The sequence below is a fragment of the Nelumbo nucifera genome, chromosome 3 (assembly GCF_055504915.1).
Source record: "Nelumbo nucifera cultivar China Antique chromosome 3, China Antique-T2T, whole genome shotgun sequence".
NCBI lineage: Eukaryota > Viridiplantae > Streptophyta > Magnoliopsida > Proteales > Nelumbonaceae > Nelumbo > Nelumbo nucifera.
Genome location: NC_142651.1, coordinates 41,357,171 through 41,365,695, shown reverse-complemented (window position 1 = coordinate 41,365,695; position 8,525 = coordinate 41,357,171).

Below are 8,525 nucleotides of genomic sequence, written 5' to 3'. Positions count from 1 at the left end.
GATTTCCCTAAAAGCACTAGTATTAATGTAGTTTTTGAGGGTCCAGTTGATTCACAATTGGAATCTGAATTTGAATCGAAATATTTTAAAATTTGAATCGAAATGATCTATTTGTATAATCTGTTTGGTTCAGACAGGAATGGGAATAAAAATTGGAATCAGCAGGAATAAGATTTCATTCCCAAAAAAGGGACAGGGAATGACCATTTAAGCAGGAATGTGAATGAGTCTCCGGTTCCACCCAATCAAACAGTTGAAATCATGATAGCTATTCCGATTACGATTCCGGATCCCTATTCCTGCAAACCAAACGGGGATTGATAGTTTGATACCATATTGTCTTTTCCTTGAACCCTATATGTACTTTTTTTGGGCGTCTTTTTCTGGGTATAGTAAAAGTTGGGCGTTAACTACAAATCATGATTTGTTTGGTAGAAATTCTTAAACCAAAAGGTTCATTATTTCGTTTGTTGCGACAGAAATTTAACATGTAAAACCCGAAGCACATTTATCCCATGATCGAATGAGAGTAAAAATCCAAATATTCGGGCATTTAAATCAACATCATCATCATCATCTAAATCTTGTCCCAACTATTAAGTCTGCTAGTTTGGCCATCCAAACCAATTCAAACTCCAAAAATGGAACCAACTGATTGCCCAGATGCCTACTAATATACCTCGGCCAAGTATGATGAAAACAAAAAAATCTGTCGTAGATCTGGCAAATTGTATTGTGAATATGGTGATGATAGATTTGGTCGTTTGAATATTGAAGTTCTTTAGGTTTTGTTTGTTTAATTGCAGTATAAATCTGAACTAATTACAGATTTTGCATTTGTTTGCTTGTAACTCTGCTTGATAAAAATTTGTATATTTTGTCTCTATTAATTGCACTCGTTATTAGTAATGTGGAGTGAGAAGGGCGAGGTGGAAGAAGTTGTCAAGCACCATTTTGGATGAGACCGTTATATTCTTCCGTCATGGCATCATGCCAAACTGAATGTTTGAAAGTTTCAATGTATGTGGTAGGTTCAAGTAGAAGCTAAGTGGAGGATCAAGTAAATGTTTGGTAGCTATATATAGTTTGGGTTTATAAATCCTACACTACAAGAAAATCATTATTTAGAGGTGTTTTCTATAGTAGCATCTATTTAAGTGCCACTAAATGTTAGTTTTAGTGGCAATTTTAAGAATTGCCCTTATGCTGGGGCCTCAGGCGGTGGAGAAACGAAGGCTGGATCAGCAACCTCGAACTCAGTGCTCCTAGAAGTGGAAGCTCGGTCAGGGCGCAACCTCTTCGCCTTGTGCTTCTGGTTGTTGGACAGAAGGCGGTGTGCGTCTACACCAGACATGATGGCTGCCAAAAATCACAAGGCATTAGTCCAGTAAAAAAGAAAAAAAAAATTTACGAGGCATTGCGCAACCTAAAAGGCAACCTACCAGGGCTCAGGCCGGCCTGCGCGAGCTTGTGAAGATTAAAGGAGTCTGGATCTCCTGCCCACACAAACCCTACGATTGCAGCATTTCCCGAACTTTGGGATCCAAGTCAACACCCAAATCCTAGATGGCGGCCCTCCAGTGAGTTGGGAAGGGCCACCCTTCGGGGTTGCGAACTACAAAATAGTCCCGCTTCCAGGCCGGGATCCTATTCGGCAACTCGTGCAGGAGCTTGAAGCCGGGATGGAGAGAAAAATAATAGGAACGCCTTTCTGGGGGCACTTCAGGGGAAGCATTCTTGATGGAAAGGATGGTGGAGAAGATGTCGAGGTTAAGAGGAAGACAATATTCATAAAATAAAGAAATTGTCCCAACTACATTTCGGATTGAGTTGGGGTGAAGCTGGTCTATAGTAACATTAAAATGGTTTAAAACCTCCACTATCAGAGGATGCAGAGGAAGACAGAGGCCAGCGATGAGCTGCTCGTAGAAGATCACGATCTCATTGTGACCGTGCTCCCATGGGTAGTCACCAGATGGGAGACTATAGATGAGGTTCCTGGGGAGGTTAATTTGAAGAACCAAGGTCCTAAGTCTCTCCATCGACATGGAGGAAGGACCAAAGATATCTGGCTCCTTGCCCTAGGAGGTGGAAGCCGTCTCGCCAGAGGCCTCCCGAGCCTCCGGAGCCTGCCCCCAAGCTCCCCCTGAGCTCGTGGGGGCGTCATCTTGGTTACCTCCCCGGGGAAAGACGTTGTACGGATACCCAGACATACTGACAAAATGATAAGACTAACTAGGGAAGAGATGAACCGAAAAGACGGTGTGAACATGAAGAAGAGCTCGAGCAGCTAGGTGAAGGTGCGACCTCGGAATCCGAAGGAAAGGCAAGTTGGCGTGAAGGAAATGAGGTCTGGGGCCCTCCAATTTATAGACACTGTGCCCACAAAACCAACGGCCCAGATTAAGGCAAATCTGATGGTTCGCAGTCAAGTTGACCACACGTCTTCTGAAATCGAAATGTGACTGGCTGCACGTCTTCTATGATTAAGGTAATGCCAGCTGCATGACTTCCATAGGTGAGAGCCATTTTGGCGCGTTTTTTGGCATTCGAAAAGTCTAGAAATCGCCTGACATCCGCGTGTGTATTTAATACGATTGGTCAATCAAGTTCGGATTTTAGGTCAAATCCACCCGTCACACTCCATGAACTCCTCGCGCCAAAGTGGAATCCTTAGCCCGAGGAGTGGGGGGCAATTGAGGGATGATGATTTGACTCGACCTCCTAAGAAGGTGACACGTGGATGTGACTCAGCATGACAGCCTGGCTATGACCGAGTAGCGAGCTCGTTAAAGTCCTCCTAGGACAGCTCGCTACATTATAGCTCGCCACGGAATGAGCTTGCTACAGTGCAAGCTCATGGACCTCGACATGTGGAAAGGGAATACTCCAAGACAAGTCTATCCCAGCTCGCGAGTTGAGAGAACCAGCTCGTTCCAATACTTAGGCAAGAATACTGCCCCAAAGGCAACCTCAGGCGAAATCACCTCGGAACAAATCCAGGAGATCCCTACAAGGCAGCTCGCTACAGGGCAGCTCGCTATGGGATAGCTCGCTACAAAGGAACTCGCTATTAAGCGACACGGAGTTCTCAGGAAGCTTCTTATCTGACGAGACCGTACCCGTCAAACTGCATCACATCTTCTGACTGACGGCGCTGTCCCTGCCAACCCAGTAGACTGCACCTACGTCTCTCGATAGGTGGTGGCGTGTTTGTCATTTCCGGGTCGTGTCTCTAATCCGATTGGGCAGTACCCTGCAATAGTTACCTGCACAGCCCTGACAAATAAAGGCTACGATAGAGAGCCAGTGGCGGTTACGCCCGATTTGACGAGAACATTTGCATTTAAAGGCCCCAGGGTCGAAGGGGTGAAGGTATCTTGCATCTTGTATCCTGAGTTAACCTTGAGTTTATTGATCTAGCGCTCTTTGCACTCTTAGCTCTCTTTACAACTCTCTCGAGTGTTCTAACTTAAGCATCGGAGTATTCCCACCGGGCGAGCTCCCCGGGAATCCTTCACCTTCTTCTTCTCAGGTACCGTCCGTCACCAGTTAGGAACCAAGTGTCTGCCAGGTAAGAGTGCCCGGATTGCGCTGCATCACTTAGTATTCAAACGACATAAAGCATATGAAGAAGCTACCTTTCTTCTTTGATATCTGTTCATTTCAATAATGTTTTGTTAAATAATGAAAACAAGGCCTTCTCAAGCAAGAGCTACCAAAGCTAAAGGGAGGCCAAACACTATTTAAGGAGCTAGGAGATTCTGTCTTTTCCAAATAGTTCCACATTACAAGCAAAAAAAAGGCAAACAAAGTGTAGGTTCTAATAATATTCCTACTCCAATGCATGTTAAGCATATGCATAATTGGACTCTTAAGTACCCATATGAGCTATAAGGCAATCCAAAAGCACACTTATAATGTTCCATGACTAGGCTTTCTGTCCATGCTTTTAGCATCTATATGCCCTTCAATGATCGAAGGATTTTACAATAGGATATGTTTAATCTTGGAAAACCATGAGGTCAAGTTCTGTCCCTTCACCACCTCTTTCTTGCCATGGCAATATTGAAGGATTTTACAATAGCATATGTTTGATCTTGGAAAACCTATATTCTTAACTAGGTTGAAGTGTGATTTGTTATCAAGATGCATACATGGTAACTACCATTTATTATCTTTCAATTATCAACATTAAAATGATATTTATGCATTGTCTGATATTGGCACCCATCAGTATTTTGCAATGCAGCCATCTATGGACTGCCTACATGGGTCTGCAGCTAGGCCGGCCTTAGGATGGGCCTGAGGTTGGGTCAACTGATAGGCCCAACATTTAAGCTTCTGTAAGCCCACTTCTAGCTAGTAGTCAATAGGACTAATGTTATTCAAGCTGTTATGTGCTTCGTGAAGATCATAAAGATTTTAATATCTTTGTGAATTTGTTTGGATTTAAATATATTTTTGCAAGATCTTGACCAAATCTAGGATGTCATGTTAGTCCTAATTTGAAAGGTTTTTAGTTTTTACTGTGATTGATGATGTCTTAGGCTGTGTTTGGTTTTTAGTTTTTATTATCTGTTATGTAAGATCTCTCTATTTATCTATCTATCTCTAAGCCATCTATTATTAGATCCAAAGATATAATATTATATCTAGTTTTTATTAACAAGATATATTTGTTTTTTCAGGAAATTGTTAACATGGAGGGTATTGAAGATGTATACTTTGGATTTTGATGAAGACTTTTAGACATTATAGAGGGAAATGATTTTTTCGTTATTTTTTCTGTTGGTTTTTGTACTATCCATTATGGATCTATGATCTGAAAGTGACAGTTGTATGTATAAACATTTTATGATAAATTTGTTTTATATGAAAATGGTTTATTTGGTTAAATTTCATAATTATTTGATTTTATAATGAAATATATAATATGCATTTGATTTAAAGGGTATGATGAAATTAATAATTATTCATACAAGTCCATTTACCATTATATATTAAGCATAATCTTTTTTGTTGCTTCATTTTATTATTTTTTAGCATGCATGCATGAATATGTTTAGACATTTAGTGGCACTTGTAAATGCCACTAAATCCTAAATGAATAGAATGATTAAGACTTTTTAGTGGCATATATAAATGCTACTATACAGATAAATATTTATGACATTTAAAAATGCCGCTATATATTGTTAGTGCTAGCTTTTATGGTAACCTTATAGTGGCACTTATAATTGCCACTATAGCGGTTGCTGTTTAGTGGCATTACCATTTGCCACTAAATGTGCCAATAAATGCAATTATTAAATTTAAAAATGGCATTTGAAACTATCACTAAAGGATGAATAAAACGCCACTAAAAATAGTTTTTATGGGCATTTATACAAGTGCCACTAAAATTTGGATAAACGCCACTGAAAATGAGTTTTATTGGCATTTATTTAAGTGCCACTAAAAATAGGATAAACACCACTAAAAATTTTACCGACTCAGATAGCGGTGGCGTAATTTGAAAATTCCGCAGTAGCCTTTAGTGGCGTTTTTACCTATCTATAGCGGCATTTTCAAATGCCGCTAAAAATCACTTTTCTTGTAGTGCTAACTTTAGAATGGATAACCATGGGATGAATAATTAGTGGGATTGAGAGGGGGCAAGGGTATTGGGTACGGTGGTTGGGGGCTTAATCATGATGGGAGATGGATGGAGGTAAAGGGGAGACAAATATAGGGTGTCCAGTAGACTTGGTTAAGGGCCTAACTAGAGAGGTCCAATGCAACATATCATTAGCCTATATAGGAGTGGAAGATTATTAAATGGAATCTAGATCTCCTGCCCATAAGAACTCTGACCACATCTATCTACATAACATCGCAGTCATATATGGAAAACATCTCATTTTCCTACATAGTATTATGCCTAAGGAATATTCCTAATGCAATAAATATTCCGAGTTAATACTCACATAAAATGGAAACCGCTTTTTTCATCAAATGTAATATGTCTTGCAATATAGGTTGGTAAGTTGTTGCAAGAACATCAACAATGGTTCTAATCGATTGAATGGACTCTGCAATTATATTGGTGTTTAATATGTTGTTGAATTGTGGTGCTTTGAGCCTGGTTGATGCAACAGTTTATTGTAAAGTTTTTCATGCTTTATATATGATGACTCTATGCTGACAACATGGCTATCGTGGCCTAAGCGAGTAGTGATGCAATAGTCCATGTGAGGATGATCTGGTATTGTTGATATTAGACTAGATGCTCCGCTTAATTTTAGTTTCAAGTGCGGTTCTAGAGTAGTGCTATAAGTCTTTTGATTGATACCCCGTTGTATTTTGGTGTCGTTGTAGGGGCAATCTTGTGGGGGGCTGATTTGAACTTGTCATTGACATATCCCATTAATCCATGGTTTTTAAAACCAATCCGGAGACCGAATTAGTCAGGGGTCCAGTTATCGAGTCGAACAGTTTGACCGTTCGATCCAAACAGTTGGCTTGTTTTAATAAAAAATAAAAAAAATTTTAAAAAAATAAACAATGGTCAAAACCATTTGAACAATTAATCACCCGGGTCAGCGGTTTACTGACCAAAATCAACAGTTTTTTAAGAAATCCCAATTTTGAGGAAAAACAGACCGGTTCCCAATTTTTCCAATCTGACTATCCCGTCCGGTCCGATTTTGAAAACCATGCATTAATCTATTAGCACAAAAGAGATATTGCTTTGGGAGAAAGACTAATAAGATTTAAAAAATCAACATTAATTCGGTCCAGTGATACTAGAATTAGAATTTGAAGAGAAAATACTGGTGTTTTCGGACCATTTGAAAGCCTTATTGGATACCAACTTTGAATAAGGACGTTGAAGAAGATTAATTCTCATTTATACATAAAGTTAAAATATCAGTACTGATTTATATTCAATTGAAACTCATTCAAAATTTAAAAATACAACAAAACAAATTAAAAGAGATGAATGCATGATTATCAAGTTGTTATGTCATCCACATGTATGAGATGAACATGATTATCTAAGTTGCATTAAAAGACAAGAGTCATAATATAAATAATTAAAATGGACCACTAGGGTCTATCATTATAATGGGCATATTCACTGTTGGAATTATATATTGGGTCGGGATTTTGTTTTTTATTGGTTATTTTATAAATACTTATATCTATATATCATTAGAAAGAGGAGAATATCGGGCGGCTCCTATTTTTTTTTTTTTTTTTTTTTTATATAATTGCATCTAAAGAGGATCCCTCATCTGAATTATGCGTACCCCACATAGAAACTTTAGCTATCTCTTATTATATTGCATGTACAAATGTAAAATCATTTTTTCATGGTGGATGTTAATATCACCTCATCCAGCATTTAAACATTTTCACAAAAGTAAGGAGGCATGGCCTGGTCATCCATTTTAAAATGTATGCTATTCTGCCCACTTTAAAAGGATCAAAAGTTATTTCTCTAAGGCTCAATTTGGAAGGAGTATGAATATATATTTGTAGAGTGCAAAATCTTATATTTTATATGTATTTGCAGAGTATATATTTGCATTTGTACTCTTTCCAAATTGAGCCTAAGTGTTGTAAAATTAAGACTAACCCCCTAGTGAATAATTTCTTGACATTAGTTATGAGAATAATAATGAAAAATCTAAACATACAGTTTTAAAACTAGGCACTCCATTAATAATAAAAATAGGGGGCGCCTAGTTTCCACACACCAATTATGGAGCATAATTGTACTATTTTACCATTACACATCGAAGGGGATAAAAGAATTTGGGGTATATCAAAGAGGATATAAGTAGGAAAAATAAGAAAAGATTTAAACACTAATAATTTAACCAACGATATGGTTTTAAATAGAACGATGAAGTCATATTATGGACCTCATATAGTTAAAATAAGGCATGAATGATGATGATGAAATATGTAGTGTGTAAATAAAGGATAAAGATGAAATTGACATTAATTGTACTACTTTTAATTGATGAGATAACATCATAAGAGTGGGGCTGTATCGAGTAGGCACGTTCAATGAGCACTTGATAATTAATCTTTTTAAAGGATAGACTGGGGATATTTAAAGGAATAAGTGTCGAAAAAATTTTCTAAGTGCTCATTAAATGTATTTACAATGTTGTGCTTACCTGATCTAGAATGCATAAGAGTGAACCAGGAAGCACTTTAGTGGGTGTTTAGCATTGATACCGTTGTACAAAATTCCAAAATGCCAAAACGTCTATCTTCCCCTCTTACGCTTTCCTCCTTTTCCACCAAATGCCAAAACGTCTAATGCAATATTACATATGATACAGCCAAAGAAAATAAGGAGATGATAGAGATTGAATAAACTTCGATACCAAGATGCGATAATGGATCGATATAAACATTAGCAGGCTGGAATGAAGGTGAACAAAGACAAATCACCTGAAAATGGCTTGATTTCGTGTCTAAGTAGCGGTGATGGCCCTCCATATATGGCGGCAGCATCCGGCTTC